This window comes from Castor canadensis, chromosome 14 (assembly GCF_047511655.1).
Source record: "Castor canadensis chromosome 14, mCasCan1.hap1v2, whole genome shotgun sequence".
NCBI classification, from domain to species: Eukaryota; Metazoa; Chordata; class Mammalia; order Rodentia; family Castoridae; genus Castor; species Castor canadensis.
In genome coordinates this window covers 71,665,245-71,683,595 of record NC_133399.1, presented here as the reverse complement: position 1 = coordinate 71,683,595, position 18,351 = coordinate 71,665,245, and the positions used below count along the sequence as shown (strand labels likewise).

Here is an 18,351-nt window from a genome sequence, read left to right as displayed (position 1 = left end):
TTTAGAATACTTTCTTATCTCAAGTCTTTAGGCTTTTATGCTATTTCAGGACAACATCCTGCAATAAATGTAAAATTGCCACAGAGTACATTTGCCAAATGTAGAGTTCATGATGGTTGTTTACTTAGCATTCTTCAAATTCCCAAGAATCCAAGAATTTGTATTAAGGAAAAAAGAAAAAGGGGGATGGAGGGAGTAAAAAAAGGGAAGGACAGAAAGAAGGAAGAAAAGAAATCCTTGGAAATGTCTCATGAAATTAGTAACTTATCAATAATTTACCATATATGAGTTTCCTGTAACTACTGCAACAAAGTTATACAATTTTAGTAGTTTATAACACAAATTTTATCATTTCAGAGGTCAGAAGTCCAAAATCAGCATTGCTGGGCTAAAATCAGGGTATTGGCAGAATTGATTCTTTTTGGAAGCTCTAGGGGCCAATCAATTTCCTTGCCTTTGCCAACTTTTAAAGACTACTCACATTTTTTCAGCTTGTGGCTTTTTCTACCTTCAAATCCAGCAACACAGCATTTTCTAATCTCTTATCTTTCTTTGCTCCTGTTGTCATATCACCTTTGCTGTTTTTGAATATCCTGCTTCACATTTATAAGGATCCTATGATTACATAGCAATCCCCCCTCCCAGACAATTCAAAATAATCTCCTCATCTCCAAATCTTTAATTTAGTTACCTACAAAATTCCCTTTGCCATGTAACATAACCTGTCCATAGATTCTAGGGATGAGGGGGGTACAAGTTTTTTGGGGTATGACAGGAAAAAAATTATCTGAGAAATATTTTGCTTTAATAATGGAGGGAGTGAAGTTGTTCAAAGTACACTGTACACATGTATGGAATTATCAAAATGAACCTCCTTTGTATTATTTACGTTTAATAATTACAAATAAAATAAAATGAAAAAATATTGCTTTAAATATCAGTTAAATCTCAAACTTTGAAAAAGCTGTTTTTCCTCAGTTGATCCTATAGAAAAAGCTAACAGAAGAAATCTATAGGTTTAGCATACTTACTATTTCTTCTCTATGATACCATTTTCATTAATTCAGGGAGTGTTTATTGTGAATACCTCCCAAATTCTAAGCATATTTTAAGTTTCTCCCTTATGGCATTTATATCCTAATTGAGGAAGGATGCTATAAAATAAATAATTCAATGATGTAGCTTCACATTTTGAGAAGTATTATAAAAGAGAAAATAAAGTTAAGTGAAGGAACTGATAGTGGACGATTACTATTTTAATAGGGATATTTCTTTACAGAAAATGGCATTTGTACAGTCTTGAATAAATATCTGATTAAATTCCTATAGAGAAGAATTGGAAATAACTTAAACAATTAACTGAGATTATTGATTGGCAGTTTTGAATTAATTGAGGAAGGAAGCAAAAGTATTAACTACTTGGGTATGGATTTTTCTAGGAAAGAAATTAATATCAAGAAGGTTTTTACTTGTACAGAAAAGACATGTTGTTCTTAAGTAAATAATAATTTGTTGTACCTTAATGAGAGTAATAAATCACTTTTAATTAATTGTCATGCTAAACATAACCTAAGGCATCCTGACACAAAATATCCAATGATGACACTTCTTACATATATAATGTGGAAAAAAACTCATTTAAAATATATGACTTTAGATAGGATCAGTTTCATGGTCTTTAGGAGGGATAGAGCTCAGGGCTATTGACTAGTTCTTATGAGCTTAGGAATATTTTTCATAGAATTTTATTTACTCATTGGAGTAAGAATTACATTCCAAAGCATGTGATCAAAACACTAAACTATTCATATGTTTGTATATCTCTCTCTCTATCTTCTACAATTAAGAATATATAAGGTTTTTGACCTATATATGAAGAGGTGAAATTAATATGTAAAATTCCCATTTTTATTATTGTATTGATACATAGCTATAGCATATTTAATATTGTAAAGTTAATGTAATACTGAATATCTGGCTTGGTAATTGTCACACAAATAAACCAAGACTTCTAAATTCCATGGTCTATCATCCGTGAAGGCAGGGGCTGACAACAAGACTGCAATGTATTCTATCCCTTTAATCAAGTTATTCTAGAAAAGCAAAATAATAAAAAAAGGCAACCTGGGAAAAGGCCAAGATCAGATAGCTGATGGACCATGGAACCCTAAGCAACATGAGTCCAGAAGTATACTACAGATTCATGGTAGCAAGGATTGGGTAACTCAGCTTTTTTGCCAACTAGTATAAAGCCAATAGATAGGGTACAAATAATGTTCAACAACCGGCCCTTAAATTAGCTCTTTATAGCACATAACAGCCCCAAAACTCCAGGTGTTGAGAACAGCAGCAGTTGCCAGCCTGCCCGCTGAAAAGCCATCCCCACCCCACTTTTTTTCTTTTGGCTTTTTTTCTCCTCTCTTGGAAAAGCAAAAACCACAATGCAGAGAACTGCAGAAGGAGTTCTGTAAGCATTTGGGAAATACTGGACCCACCATAATATGTAGACACAGAACCTTGGACTCCTGCCTTCCTGCACCATCATGGAGCTGACCTAATTCCACAAAGTAAATCTGCAAGTGCAAGCCTTCCAGGTGAGCTACACCTATCATCTGCTCTGGGGGGAATTGTATAGTCTACAGAAGCTGGGAGGCAGATTTCTCCCCCCCCCCAACAAAACTGGTGGCCAAATAAACAGAGGGAATATTTCATCTCCACCTGGTGGGGGTGGGGTGGGAGGTTGAGCTGATCCAGCCTGTGTGCCGGTGGGGCAGCCCAGCCACAGTCCTGAAAACAACACATGTGACCACCTTGTAAAAACTGGTAGTAAGCTGAAACTGACAGGGTTCACAGAGAAAAGCAATCACCAAAATTTGCTCAATTCTAGCTCCAAGACTTGCCCTGTGGGTAGCAGGGACTGGTGACTACCCATAAACAAGCTCCTCCAGAGATCACTTCTGAAAACCTGCTTACAAAAAGAAGTTGACCAAAAACAGTCCATCCTCCCAAGAAAAGGCTGAGCCCAAACACCTTGAACAGATTCCTACTCCAAAGCTGTCCAATAGGGAGGGGTGACATAAATTGCCACACAGCCCAGCATACCAATCTTAAGAGGCAGAGACACAGAAAAAGCTCCTGTCAAGTGTCAGCACCTGGATTTGAAATCAAAGGAAAGTGCCCAGAGCACTCATTGAAATGAATCTTATTTTTTTTAGTCATTTATTCACATGTGCATACATTGTTTGGGTCATTTCTACCCCCTGCTCCCTTCCCCCACCCTCTCCCTTTCCACCCTCTCTTCCAGGCAGAACCTGTTCTGCCCTCATCTCCAATTTTGTTGAAGAGAAGACATAATCATGATAAGGAAGACAAAGCATTTTTGCTAGATGAGTAAAGGATAGCTATACAGAAAGATTCCTAGCATCGCTTTCATGTACCAGTGTGTTACAACCCAAGTTGATTCATCTCTAACTGATCTTGACACTGGTTCCTGTTCCCCTTCTCATGTTAACCTCTGTCCCTTTAAGGTTTCTGTATTAGTTCCTTTAGAGTGGGGACATTAAACGCTTTCATGTTTTGGATTTTACCTGTTCACATATCTCCCGTATGTGCTCTCCCCTTGTCATGTGATCCAAGTCAAACCACATTGTTGTATTTGCCCTAGATCTAAAGTCTGCATATGAGGGAGAACATATGATTTTTGGTCTTCTGAGCCTGGCTAACCTTGCTCAGAATGATGTTCTCCAGTTCCATCCATTTACCTGCAAATGATAAGATTGCATTCTTCTTCATGGCTGAGTAAAACTCCATTGTGTATGAATACCACATTTTCTTAATCCATTTGTCAGTAGTGGGGCATCTTGGTTGTTTCCATAACTTGGCTATTGTGAATAGTGTTGCAATAAACATGGGTGTGCAGGTGCCTCTGGAGTAACCTGTGTTGCATTCCTTTGAGTATATCCCCAGAAGTGGGATTGCTGGATCATATGGCAGATCCATGTTTAGATTTTTAAAAAGCCTCCAAATTTTTTTCCAGAGTGGTTGCACCAGCTTGCATTCCCACCAGCAGTGTATGAAGGTTCCTTTTTCCCCACATCCTTGCCAACACCTGTTGTTGGTGGTGTTTTTGATGATAGTTATTCTAATATGAGTGAGGTGGAATCTTAGTGTGGTTTTGATTTTCATTTCTTTTATGGCTAGAGATGGTGAGCATTTTTTCATGTGTTTTTGGTCATTTGAATTTGTTCTTTTGAAATGATTTTTTATTTAGTATTTTTATTTATTATTTAGTTTTTATGTTTTTTTAAAAATTTTTTTCAGTTTGTTGCTACTTATCTCCCTCTTCCATTCTGTCCAGATATCAATTTATTTAGCCCTCTGTTGTTCCACTTTCATTTTTCTCACCCAATGATTTCTCTTGTCTTTTCTCTCTTCCTTTCTTCTCCTTACCTTCCTCTTCTCCCCTTCCCTTTGCCTCTACTCTCCCTACCTTCTCCACACTCACTGCTCACTGAACAGTCTATTACACCAACTTTACATTTGACCCTCATCCTTCCTGTACCTCTGAAATCCCTGATGGTAGTACCTTCCTCATCTTCCTCTACAATGACTCAACCACATGTATTAGGTCTTTATTACCCTACAGCCTCCATGCCTCACACCTCTTCTCCCCTTTACCCCATCCCCTCTCTCTGCCTTTTCTTCAAGTGCCATATTTTAAATTACCTGAGTATCCATCTCTATGCAAACAACTGTTATTTCTCTGATACTCATAGTTTATAGAAAATATTGCCAATGGTTTTTTATATATTATGTAAATGATTGGTTTGGTATTGAATTTATGAGTTTGTTATTGCTAAGTTATACCTGCAGGTCAGGGAACAGAAATATTACAACAACCTAGCTAACAACTAAGGTAGTCAGAGCACAGAAATTAAGTCAAGGGGAAAATAACAAGTGGTTAAAACCCCTAACTAACTAATGAAGAACACAAAAACAAAGCACAAAATAGAAACATGTGGAGAAAAAGAAGACAAGGGAATTATACTCCTCACAATACTAAAAACATAATACAGGATTTGGTGGAAAGTGAAGGTGATGAATCCCAAGTTGCTGACCTCAGAAAAATGATGCTAAGAATGTTCAATGAGTGTAAAGAGTAGCTTAAAGAAGACATGCAAGAACAATTTGATGAATCCCAAGAGAACATGGATAACAAACTCAAGAATTCACAGAAACAACTCAATGAACTCAGAGAGGATCTCAACAAACTCCAAAATAAAACTAGGAGGATTATAAAAAAAAAAAGAGAGAGATAAATGAAATAAAGAACACAGCACAAATATGAAAGAGCAGTTTAACAAAGATATGAAGTCTCAGAAAAAACAATCAGAAATCCTGGAAATAAAAAGGTCCATAAAAAATACAGTTGAAAGCCACACTAGGAGACTGAAACAGTGGAAGACAGAATTTCAGGGCTTGAAGACAAAACAGTTGTTAAGGAAAAAACCAGAAGAATTCTTAGACAAATGATTTGAGAGCTGTGAAAGGAATATGCAAAAAATCTGCAATTCCCATAAAAAGAACAACCTGTGAATCATGGGCATTGAAGAAAGAAAAGAGGTGCAAGCCAAGGTATAGGTAATATATTCAACAACATAATTGCAGATGATTTCCCAAATCTCAAGAAAGAAATGCCCATTTAGGTATAGGAAGCCTTCAGGCTTCCAACTAGACATGACCAAAATAGATCCTGTCCATGGCATAATATAGTTAAAGCAATTAGAACAGAAATTAAGGAAAGAAAATTGAAAGCTGTAAGAGAGAAAAATCAAACAACATATAAAGGTAAACCCATCAAAATAACAGAAGATTTCTCTCACCTAAAAAATTAGCTAGCATTTGTTGCCCTTAACGCAGAGAAACTAAAGCAGATACCTTAAATGCAACTGAGGCCAATAGGAAAAGGGGAACAGGTACTAGAGAAAAGGTTAGATCAAAAAGAATTAACCTAGAAGGTAACACCCAAGCACAGGAAATCAATGTGAGTCAATACCCTGTATAGCTATCCTTATCTCAACCAGCAAAAACCCTTGTCCCTTCCTGTTATTGCTTATACTCTCTCTACAACAAAATTAGAAATAAGGGCAAAATAGTTTCTGCTGGGTATTGAGGGGGTGGGGGGAGAGGAAGGGGGTGGAGTGGGTGGTAAGGGAGGGGGTGGGGGCAGGGGGGAGAAATGAACCAAGCCTTGTATGCACATATGAATAATAAAAGAAAAAAAAAGAAACTTTAAAAGCAAGAAGAGCATAGTATGAGGTACTTTGAGCACTGAAAAAAACAATTTCAGTCCAAGGATATTCAAAATTGAAGGAGGAATAAAAATCTTCCATGAAAAACAGAAACTAAAACAATACATGACCACACCAAAACTATCGTAGATTCTCAAAGGAATCCTACACACAGAAGATGAAAACAAACATAGCCATGAAGGGATGGGAATTATGAAACCTCAAGAGAAGAGCAGACAAGTAATCATAGAGCGGCATAGAACTAGTTGTGTGCACACAAATCCTTACACAAAAAAAAACACAACTAAATGGCAGGAATTACCACATAGCTCTCAATATTAACATTGAATGTTAATGGCCTCAACTCCCCCACCAAAAAACACTGATTGGCAAACTGGATTAAAAAGGAAGGTCTGACAATCTGTTGTTTACCAGAAACCCACCTTATAGAAAGAAACAAACATTGCCTTAAGGTGAAAGTGTGGAAGAAGATTTACTGACCCCCCAAAACAGGCAGGAGTAGCAATACTTGTATCAGATAAAGTGCACTTCAAACATAAATTAGTTTAAAGAGACAAAGAACGTCTCTTTATACTAATAAAAGGAGCAACATAAAGAGGAAATAATAGTTATTAACTAATGTGCACCCAATGTTGGTGCACCCAACTTGATTAAACATACAGTACTAGACTTAAAGACACATATAGACCCCAACACAGTAGTGGTGGGAGACTTCAATACTCCTCTATCACCAATAGATAGGTCATTCAGACAAAAAATTAACAAAGAAATTCTAGAATTGAATGACACCATGGATCAAATGGACCTGACAGAAGACTACAGAATATTTCATCTTGCAACAACACAATATAAATTTTTCTCAGGAACCCACAGAACTTTCTCTAAAATAAGACCATAACCTAGGGCACAAAGCAAATCTCAGCAAATATAAGAAAATTGAAATTACCCCTTACATACTGTCTTACCTCAACCAATAAAACTAGAATTCAAAAACAAAAGAAAGAGCAGAAAATACTCAAACACCTGGAGGCTGAATAATACCTTGCTCCATGATCATTGAAGGAATGAAGAAATGTGGGAGGAAATGAAAAAGTTCCTGGAATTTTATGAGACTGATAGCACAAGCAATCAGAACCTCAGGGACACAGCAAAGGCAGTACAAAGGGGAAAGTTTATAGCCATGAATGCATATATTAAAAACACAGGACGTTCTTAAATAAACAACCTAATGCTGCATCTCAAACTCCTTTGAAAAGATTGATAAGATTGACAAACCCCTGGAAAATCTGACTAAAATGAGTAGGGAAAAGACCCAAATTTAATAAAATTAGAAATGAAAAAGTAGAGATATAAACAAACACCAAGGAAATCCTTGGAATCATTAGGAACTATTTTGAAAACATACATTCAAAACGTATGTTTTCAAACATACATTCAAAATGTATGTTTTCAAACATACATTAGAAAATGTAGAAGAAAGGAAAAAATTTCTAGATGCATATGACCTTCCAAAATTGGACCAAGAGAATATTAATCACCTAAAAATATCTATAACATGAAAGGAAATTGAAGCAGCAGTACAGACTCCTCAAAAAAGAAAAGTCCAGGACCTGATGTATTCAGTGCTGAATTCTACCAAACCTTTAAAGAAGAACTAATACCCACACTCCTCAAACTTTTCCATGAAATAGAAAGGGAAGGAACAGTGAAACTCAATCTATAAAGCCAGTACTATACTCATCCAAAAACTGGACAAGAGCACACATACAAAAAAAGAAAATTACAGGCCACTCTCTCTCACTTTATTTTTGTATTGTTGTGCTGGGTGGGGGTACAAGGTAGCATTTACAAAAGTTCTTACAATATATCAATTACATCATACTTGAATTCACCACCTCCATAGGCCAAGCTCTTTAATGAACATACATGCAAAAATCCTCAATAAAATATTGGCAAACCAAATTCAACAGCATATCAAAAAGATCATCTGCCATAATGAAGTCAGCTTCATCCCAGGGATGCAGGGTTATTTTAAAATAGGCAAGTCATTCAATATAAAATAGCATATTAACAGAAGCAAAGACACAATGACATGATCATCTCAAGAGATGCAGAAAAGACTGATAAAATTCAACATCCTTTCATTGTAAAAGCTTTGATAAAACTAGGAATAGAAGGAATGTACTTCAACATAATAAAGGCTATATATGATAAACCTATAGGCAACATCATACTAAATGGAGACAAACTGAAATCATTTTTTCTAAAGTCAAGAATGAGACAAGGGTATTCACTCTCTCCACTCTTACTGAACATACTCTTGGAATTCCTAGCCAGAAGAATAAGACAGGAAGAAGGCATAAAAGGAATACACATTGGAAAGGAAGTAGTCAAACTATCCTTTTATGCAGATGACACAATCTTACACATAAAAGACAAAATTCTACCAAAATATTCCTAGACCCCATAAACAGCTTCAGCAAAGTAACAAGATACAAAATCAATTTACAAAAATCAGTAGCCTTTCTCTACACCAACTATGAACAGATTGAGAAAGAATATAGGAAAAGAATTTCATTTACATAGTGTCAAAAAATACCTAGGAAAAAACTTAACTAAGGATGTGAAAGACCTCTATAAGGAAAACTATTAACTATTGAAGAAAAAATTCAAAGAAGACTACAGAAGATGGAAAGATCTCCTATGTTTATGGATTGGTGGAATCAACAAAGTGAAAATGACTATGTTACCAAAAAGTAATCTACATGTTCAATGCAACCCCCATCAAAATTCCAATGACATTGGAATCATAACAGAGATTGAAAAACCAACCCTAAAGTTCATTTTAAAGCACAAAGGACTGCAAATAGGCAAGGCAATACTGAGCAAAAGGAGCAACTCTGGCAATATCACAATACCCAACTTCAAACTATTCTATACAGACATAGTAATAAAAACACATAGTACTTGCACAAAAACAGATATTAAGATCAGTGGACCTGAATGGAAGACCTACATATGAATCCACACGGTTATGCCCACCTGATTTTTGACAAAGTTACCAAAAACATACGATGGAGAAAAGACAGCCTCTTCAACAAATATGGCTGGGAAAACTGGATCTCTACATGCAGAAAACTGAAAATATATCCATCTGTTTCACATTTTACAAGTATCAACTAAATATGGATTAAGGCCCTTAATATAAGACCTGAAAATTTGAAGCCAGTGCAGGCAAGAGCAGGGAATACATTGGAATTAATAGGCATAGGAAATGATTTCCTAAATGGAACTCTCAGCAACTAAATGAAAGAATTGACAAATGGACTACATGAAATTAAAAAGCTTCTGCACAGCAAAAAAAATTGTCTCTAAATTGAAGAAGCTGCCTTCAGAATAGGAGAAAATCTTCCAGTTATACATCTGACAAGAGATTGATAATGAGAATACACAGGGATCTCAAAAAATTAAACTCCTCCAAAAATCAATGACTCAATGAAGAAATGGGCAAGTGAACTGAACAGTCTTTTCAAAGGAAGAAGTTCAAATGGCCAAAAAACACATGAAAAAATGCTCAACTTCCCTGTCCATAAACAAGATGCAAATCATAACCACACTAAGATTCCACCTCACTCCAGTTGGAATGCCTACTATCAACAACACAAACAGCAACAAATGTTGGTGAAGATGGAGGGAAAAAGGATCCATCATACATTGCTGGTGGAATGTAAATTAGTACAACCACTATGGAGAACAGTATGGAGGCTCCTAAAAAAACTAAAAATAGAACTGTCATATGATCCAGCAATTCTACTCTTAAGGATATACCCAAAGGAATGTAAGTCAGGTTATAAAGATACCTTCACATTCATATTTATTGAAGAATTATTCATAATAGCTAAGCTATGGAACCAGCCAAGATGCCCCAGTACTGATGAATGGATTAAGGAAATGTGGTATTTATATACAATGCAATTTTATTGTGCCCAAAGAAGAATGAAATTTTGTTTGCAGCTGAATGAATGGAACTAGAAAACATCATCTTAAGTGAAGTTAGCCAGGTTCAGAGGGCCAAAGGCTACGTTTTCTCTCATACATGGAATATAGACCTAATACAAACACAGCAATATTATGAAAAACAGGTCATGTTAAGGAGAGGTCACATACAAGAAAGGAATTATAAAAGAAGGAAGTCAAGAAAGTGAATATGGGTGATGCACTGTATACAAGAATGAATACAGAATTTTTAAACCTGTTAAACTCATCATAAAATAGGGACTAAGGTAGAAAGGAGAAAAATAGAAGAGATGAAACAATAAGGGCTATAATACATATATACATGGATGCATTCTAATGAAACCTCCTGTGTAGCTGTTGTTTTTTTTTGGCAGGGGGTGGATGTAATTTCATTAGTATTTTTCATTTTTTTAATTAGTTTTCTATACATTTATTTATATGTGTATACATTGTTTGGGCGATCTCTCCCTTCCCCCCAAGCCCCTTCTCTCTTTCCCTACCACCGCCCTCGCTTCCAGGCAGAACCTGTTTTGCCCTCTTCTCCAATCTTGTTGAAGAGAAAACATAAGAGGTAATAAGAAAGACATAGCATTTTTGCTAGCTTAAGATAAAGATAGCTATACAGAGAGATTCCTAGCATTGCTTCCATGCACATGTGTATCACAACCCGAATTGGTTCATCTCTACCAGACCTCTTCACTACTTACTGTTCACCTTTCCACCTTAAAGTGGCCTCTGCCAGTTTAAGATTACTTTATTAGCTCCTCTACTGTGGGCACATCAAGCACTTTCAAGTGTTAGGTTTCCTTCCCTTTCCCTATTAGTCCTGTTGTACACATTCTCCCCTTAGTGTGTGACCCAGCGCAATAGTATTATTGCATTTGTTTTAGGTCTATAATCCACATATGATTTTTGGTCCTCTGAGCCTGACTAACTTGGCTTAAGATGAAGCTGTTTTAAACAAACAAAAATATCATTTTTTTTGTTTTACAAAATTGAAGAACAGGAGGCTGGAACAGGTTCTGCCTGTGGGGTTTGGTACCAGTAGGTGTGGGGAGGAAGTGGGGAAAGTGTGTAGAGTGAATATAGTGCAAGTACTGTGTACACATGTATGTAAATGGAAAAATGATACCTGTTGAAACTATTCCAAGAATGGAGGTTGGATTAAAGAAGAATGGTGGAGTGGGTGAATTCAAGCATTATATATTTAGTATATTTTAAAACTTTTGTTAAGTTCCTCAATGTACACCCACCAAGCACAACAATAATTTTTTTTAAAAAAAGAAAAGAAAGGAATTCAAAGTCAATAAATAAAAAAAGGCAACATGCTCAAGTCTCCTGGTAGCATACTAAATTTGGAATAATTTTAACAGAATGCATTTTGGTCTATCTATATTTCCTATGATAAACCCACTTAAGATCTGTGGATTTACTCAAAATGTCATCTTTTCTGTCCATATCAGAACATAGTATTGAGATGTTTATGGTGCCCAAATAATGGATCCAAAGGATCCTGGAATCTGTGAATATAGTACCTTATTTGCCAATGGTGAATTAAAGTTTCATATGGAATTAAAATTGCTAAACAGATGACCTTAAAATACAGATATTATCTTTGATTATCTCTGTGTGTCTAATATAATCATAAGAATCCTTAATAGTGGAAAAAGGCAGAAAAGATAAGAGCAGCACACTGTATGTGGCTTTGAAAGCAGAGGAAGGAGGCCACAAGCCAGGGAATGCAACACTTTGATTTTAATTCAGTGAGACTGTGTTGGACTTTTAGCCTATAGAAGATATTAAAAGTTGTGCTATTTTAAACTGATAACTTTATGGTGACTTGTTATAGACACCATATGAATGAATATAGTGCTTCATAATCAAAATGACTCTTTGTCTATAACCAATTGTACATACAATCCTTATCTCAGTCAAATCTGAGTGAGATTACATTCCAGTGCAGCAAAGCAACACTTTGAGAGCTGTATTCATGATCCAAGACTTCTTGCTTCATCTTGGCTTCACAGTTACATGTATCCTTGAAGTTATAAAAAATGTGGTACCATTTGAAATACTTGGTCTTTGTTAGTCTATTTTATAAATCAATTTGTATTTTACTATTGCCTAATATTTTTTCTAAAGAACTATCAAAGATATATTATTATTTATTTCAGTTCAGTATTTATTTAGTAGGTACTATGTACCAGCACAGAAATAGGATAGTATATAAATACATAATAAATCAGTAAAATAATTGCTATAAAACTATATGAGTTTTACAGTCTACTCATATCATTATAACCGTATACATGTCAGAACACGCATTGCAATGTCACGCACATTGTTCCTCTACACAGGATGAGGGTCAACATACCTATGCTGATTTAAAAATAACAGAAATTGTTAGCAATCTGTGGAAATGTTGAATCTTCTTACTGAAAAAGAAAGGAAATTAATCAGTTCTGGAAAGTTTCCAAACAGGAAGAAAAATTGCTTGAATTGCTGTGCTTGTCTGTGAGCCTATGGGAATTTTACCATATTAGGTCTTCAAGAGCCATTTGTTGAGAGTAAGTAAATCATTACTAAGACTAGGGTAGAAAAAAAAGAATTAAGTTTGGCTCATTGTACTCTGCTTCTTTCCCCTCTATCAATATAACAAGAATAAAGCCAATTTAAGAAGGTGAAAAGTTCAAACCTGACATGTCAAGAATAAATAACACAATACCTAAATCATTGTTGTGCCAGGGGAAATTGGAAAAACTGATTTAGAAATTGCTATTGTACTTTAAAATGTGGCTCTCACTTCAATTTTGAAAAATTGGTTTTACTGTGTGATGCTATGAACATAATCAGTATAAATGCCCAATTTGAAATAGCAAGGATAACAGGATAAGACTAAAAATCCTGAAATTAATTTATCTGAAAGCCATTAAAATGACTAGTATCATTATAATAACATTAATATCTGATTAAATTTCTATAGACTAGAACTGAAAACAACTTAAATAAAAACTGATTATCAAATGGTGTATATAATGATTTTTTAATATATGTAATGATTACTTAAAGATAAAAGCATTTCAGAAATATGCCAAATTTTATTTTATATACTTAGAACTCCATTATTTTAATGTATGTTATCCTTATTGCTCTAATTTCACTTAGAAAAAGAGAAACACACAGTAAATTGAATGCCTACAACCAAAGGCATTTAACTGTAATCCCAACACTCACTCAGGAAACTGAGGTTTATGAGTTTGAGACCAGCTTCAGATACGTAAGTGAGATCCTGTTTCAAAAAAAAAAGGCACTTTGATATGAGGATGGTGACAGTAATAACAGCTCACACATATTGAATGCTTTATATTTCAGGTACTACCTGCTTTATGACTACAGGCATTAAGTCATTTTGTCTTTGGATGACCTTAGGAGATCATTGTCAGCCCAGTCATTTTTTGCCCTTGCTTAATATAGGAAGAAGTTAAATCAAGAAAGATCAGGTTATTTATCTTGATAACACATCCAGTTCATAGGATACCGTGAATTGGAGCCCTGCCTATGACTCCAGCACAACAACCTGGATAATTCCAGTTCATTTAAGCCTGAGGTCAAAGTTCATTTCCCATCAGCATGTTGCTATGACTCTTCCAGGGCTAAACTGATGCATCATCCCTTTGCTAATCTATAGAGAACAGAATAAAAATGTTGTTAAATTTTAAGCTTCTCTTTAGCTGAGACAGTATTTGATAGAAGGTCTTTCATGAACCGATAAGTACAGGATTACTGATGAGGTAAAATTTCCAACCAGAATGGGAAAAGCCAAACACGACTTAATGGAAGAACACTGAATACCTTTAATCATTTTAAAGGGTTTGTGGCATCAAAAAGGATATAAAAACACAATGAATGTCCAGATAGTTAGATTCGGTTTCCGAAATTGCTTATTCTGAAAGTATTGAGAACGTCCCAATTTATTCATCACTTTACTGTTTCCACTTCACTTTCAGTGTCTTAGCAGTAAATCTCTCTCTTATCTCTTCCAGAGATCACTATTTTACTAAGTAATTTTTTAAAAGATTACACTATCTTCAGCATATTCTTAGTCTATACTCCACACCAAAGTAACAGGTTGCCCTTGTAAATAACTTTAGTGCCCAGTAAATCATCAAGGTTGAAAGTATAAACTAATATATGTAATTTCCTTACAGGCATCCATAGAGTGCTAGGAAATCACTCTCACAATTGAGTCCTTGGGATGACTTCCAAGGGGAAATGAGGGGTGTGCTTGACTCTAAGATCAAGCTATAAGAAATGCTAAACATGGTAATATGCATATTAATACATAAAATAATACAGTGTATTAAAAATAAAATAGAGATATATCATTTGTTCCTCTTATGCTGGGGTGGTATTGTTGGGCATGGTAGGAAGGTGGCACATTTATCCTTGAAGCATTGTATTTTCCTGACACATGACCAATTGGATAAATGTCCTGAGACCAAAGGACATTAGCTAAGTCTGGGTGCTACTATTGAATCCAAACTGGATGATTCGACCATAGCAATCGACAAAAGCCAAAGTCTGATGAAATGCATCCATTTCTCGTACTATTTCAGGACCATTTTCTGCAAAGGGCAGTGTTTTGGTTGTTTATAATGATGGCAGTTACTCTTACTGAAAAGTGATAGCCTTTTGTACAGATGTATAACAAATTCCTCTAATGGACTTTCAGTATTTCCAGACAGAGATGTTTATTATTATGGATATGATCACAAATACCTCAGTATAATTTCTGTGGTAAGAAGCTTTATGCCCCTTCTTTCCCAGATTAATATTATAACCTTTGGGGAATCATCATTTTCCTGTAGATTATGACCTGATGGCAAGGTGGGATGTAAGGCCCCACAAGGATCCAAATAAATGTGAAACAATAAGGTATGAGAGCTCAATGGTGTTGAAGAGCCAAATTATGCAGTGTATTTACATAGTTAATCATTATTAAAAATTGAGAGCAGCTTTCCTTATATGTTCTTGATTTGTTTTAAAACAAAATCATCATTCTGCTTTCTTCCCACCAAATCATTTGACCAAGTCATCAGGACCATTAATAAGTCTGTTAGAAAAGAATGGTAGCAGTAATAATAAAAAGAAGATAGAGTTTGAGTTAAAGAAATGCATTCTAGTAGCATTATGCTACTTTCAGTTACCCAAGTGAAATAATTGCAAAGAAATTGTTGCTTAAAACTGAAACAAATACTCAGTTGTCTTATTACCTAACCCCAGGCTGAAATTTACAGTTGACTTTAGACCAAACTTCCTTCAAGGACATATTTTTATGTAAAAATTTGATGCTTCAAGCTGGTACAATGTTCTTTGTAAGATAGGACATGTAGAATATTATAAAATAGCAATAGCTTGACAATTGTGCTATTTGACACTAACTTAATACAAAATAGATTACCATATAGATATAAGTTTGTGTGTATAATGTCCAGAGAGATTTTATTTGTAAAATCAATTCACTTAGCTCAACAAGGAGTCTAAATATCTGAAAATATGAAAATCAATTAAAAAGAACTTTGGGTTTATATTAGCTTCCTAGAGGTGCCAGAACAAAGAAGTACAGTGGCTTAGAGCAATAGAAATTCATTGAATTACAGCTTTGAATGCTGAAATTCTGAAACTGAGTTGTCAGGAGGGACTTGTGGCCTCTCACCTATGTAGGGAAATGATCCTTCTCATGCTGTCCAGCTGTTGCCAGGTGTTTTTTCCTTGTGGCAGCCTCACTCCACTCATCATGGGGATGATGACTTCACACAGTCTTCCCTCTGTGTCCAAATTTCCCCAGTTGAAAAGGGTACCTCTCATGGTGATATTGGATCAGAATCTGCTCTGATGATCTTATTCTAACTTGATTGGCTGTGCATAGACTCTTATTGCTACATAAGGTTATATTCCAAAGTACTGACAATTAAGACTTCAATGTATCTTTTTCGGGTAGGGGGGCATAATTCAATCCTTAATAGGTTATGCATATTTTTATTTTTATTTGAATAAAAATTCCAGGATTTCTCCTTAAAAGCCTATGCATTTTGTTTGGGGACATACTTCAGTGCTAGAGTGGTGCTTGCTAGCATATGTGAGGTCCTGGTTCAATTCCCAGGAACACACACACACACACACACACACACACACACACACACCCCACACACAAAGCCTATCCATTTTGCCTTTTTGAGATATAACATATTATCATGTTCTATCAACCTAAACACTCCCATTGTTTGTGAAATATGATTTTCTCTGATCATAGCTGAAAGATTTCCCATACTACACTTTTTCTATAGCCATAGTTTGAGGCAAAGTGTAACACAATCATATGGTTTGTCAGAATTAAATTATAATATTGTTGAATATTAAGTCCCTGTTTAAAGTAAGACAAATAAATTCCTTTTGCCTAATAATTTTGCTCTACATAGATTGTTGTTCTTTTCAGTATGTTGTTCTCAAATAATTTTATAAACTGACGTTTATAAACTTTGCACTTTCAGTGCCTATCATGGTATCCTAGCTATATTTCTGAATGATTGGAGATTCCAAGGTATTAAATATTATTTTCTTGAGGAAAAAGTATCTTTGTGCACTCCTTGCCAGTGAAGCATAGAACTGGGAGTGGGGATTATATGTTTAATTGTCATTTTCTAAATTCAAGTGCAAGATCACTGAAGAGAGCACTTCTTTATTGAGTATTTCAAAATAGCAACATGACTTTCACATTGCACTGAACTTAGCACACAGCTATTATTGAGAGGTAAATGAGGAATACTTTTTTTATCAATATCTTCTGAATCTTGCGATGAAAGAAAATGTCACAGTTTGTGTTCCCAGGAAGCAGATTCAGTGATGACATTTTTCATGGAGCATGTTTATTAGGGGGCTCCTTATGGTCAGCCTTCAAAGAAGATGGAAACAAAGGCAGAATTGGCCAAAGGAAGCAGTTGAACTATGATGTAGACCCAAGGCAGTCTTGATCTACCCAATAGAAAGTTCTAGACCAGAAAGAGCCCTTTAGTATTCTTCTTAGTTGGACCTACATGGCTAGTCCAGTATAATCTCTTCAAGATTAGTCACTTGAAAGGGGGATGTTTTATAGAAATCACCTCCTCTAGGTTAGACAATCCATAAAAGAGCTGATGGATGAACAATACCTGCCCACAGCCTGTGTAGCAACTGCAGCAACAGTTCTTTTCAGCAGGGATATCTGAGTTTCACCTCACAGTGCACACATGGGGAAAGAATGATATAGGCTAATTTGATGTGTTTTTCCACTTATGCTTTTGCTAGCTACGAATCGTTATTATGAATCTATAGAAGCTATGAAAAAATTAAAGTTGTACTTGTTGCACACAATAAAAACTAAGCTTCTATTTTTGCATTTCGCTTTTATTATTATTCTTCCTAGAACATCATGTAACTGAATACTGCTTCACTTTCATTGTGACTTCTGTACATTGAATTAAAGGTCGTGAATGGGGACATTCTCCTGATCTAAAATGGTTTTATTTGTCTGTTGTTTGTTGTGGTACTAGGGATTGAACTCAGGACCTCATGCTTGCTATGCACAGTCAATCCTCTTCTGCTTTTAGTTTGCTTTTCATTTATTTTTATTTTTTTATTTTATTCATATGTGCATACAATGTTTGGGTCATTTCTCCCCCCTTCCCCCACCCCCTCCCATACCCCCTGCTCCCTCCCTTAAGCCCCCAACCCCTCGCTGGCAGAAAATATTTTGCCCTTATCTCTAATTTTGTTGAAGAGAGAGTATAAGCAGTAATAGGAAGGACCAAGGGTTTTTGCTAGTTCAGATAAGGATAGCTATACAGGGAGTTGACTCGCATTAATTTCCTGTACATGTGTGTTACCTTCTAAGTTAATTCTTCTTGAACTAACTTTTTCTCTAGTTCCTGGTCCCCTTCTCCTATTGGCCTCAGTTGCTTTAAAGTATCTGCATTAGTTTCTCTGT

At 35.5% G+C, this 18,351-nt stretch overlaps 1 long non-coding RNA gene across 18 annotated transcripts in view; it reads right to left on the bottom strand.

Moving 5' to 3' along the window:
• Positions 1-18,351, bottom strand: part of LOC141416890 (uncharacterized) — a 609,433-nt gene that overhangs the window by 233,540 nt on the left and 357,542 nt on the right. For 5 of the 18 annotated variants that reach the window (XR_012441497.1, XR_012441485.1, XR_012441501.1 and 2 more), the window contains one exon: positions 6,265-17,280. The exons of 3 other annotated variants lie outside the window; for them this stretch is intronic. This is a non-coding gene — a long non-coding RNA (uncharacterized lncRNA). Of the gene's footprint in view, positions 1-6,263; positions 17,281-18,351 lie in introns of those variants that run through there. 10 more of the 18 variants (XR_012441489.1, XR_012441492.1, XR_012441487.1 and 7 more) reach the window with 7 other exon arrangements.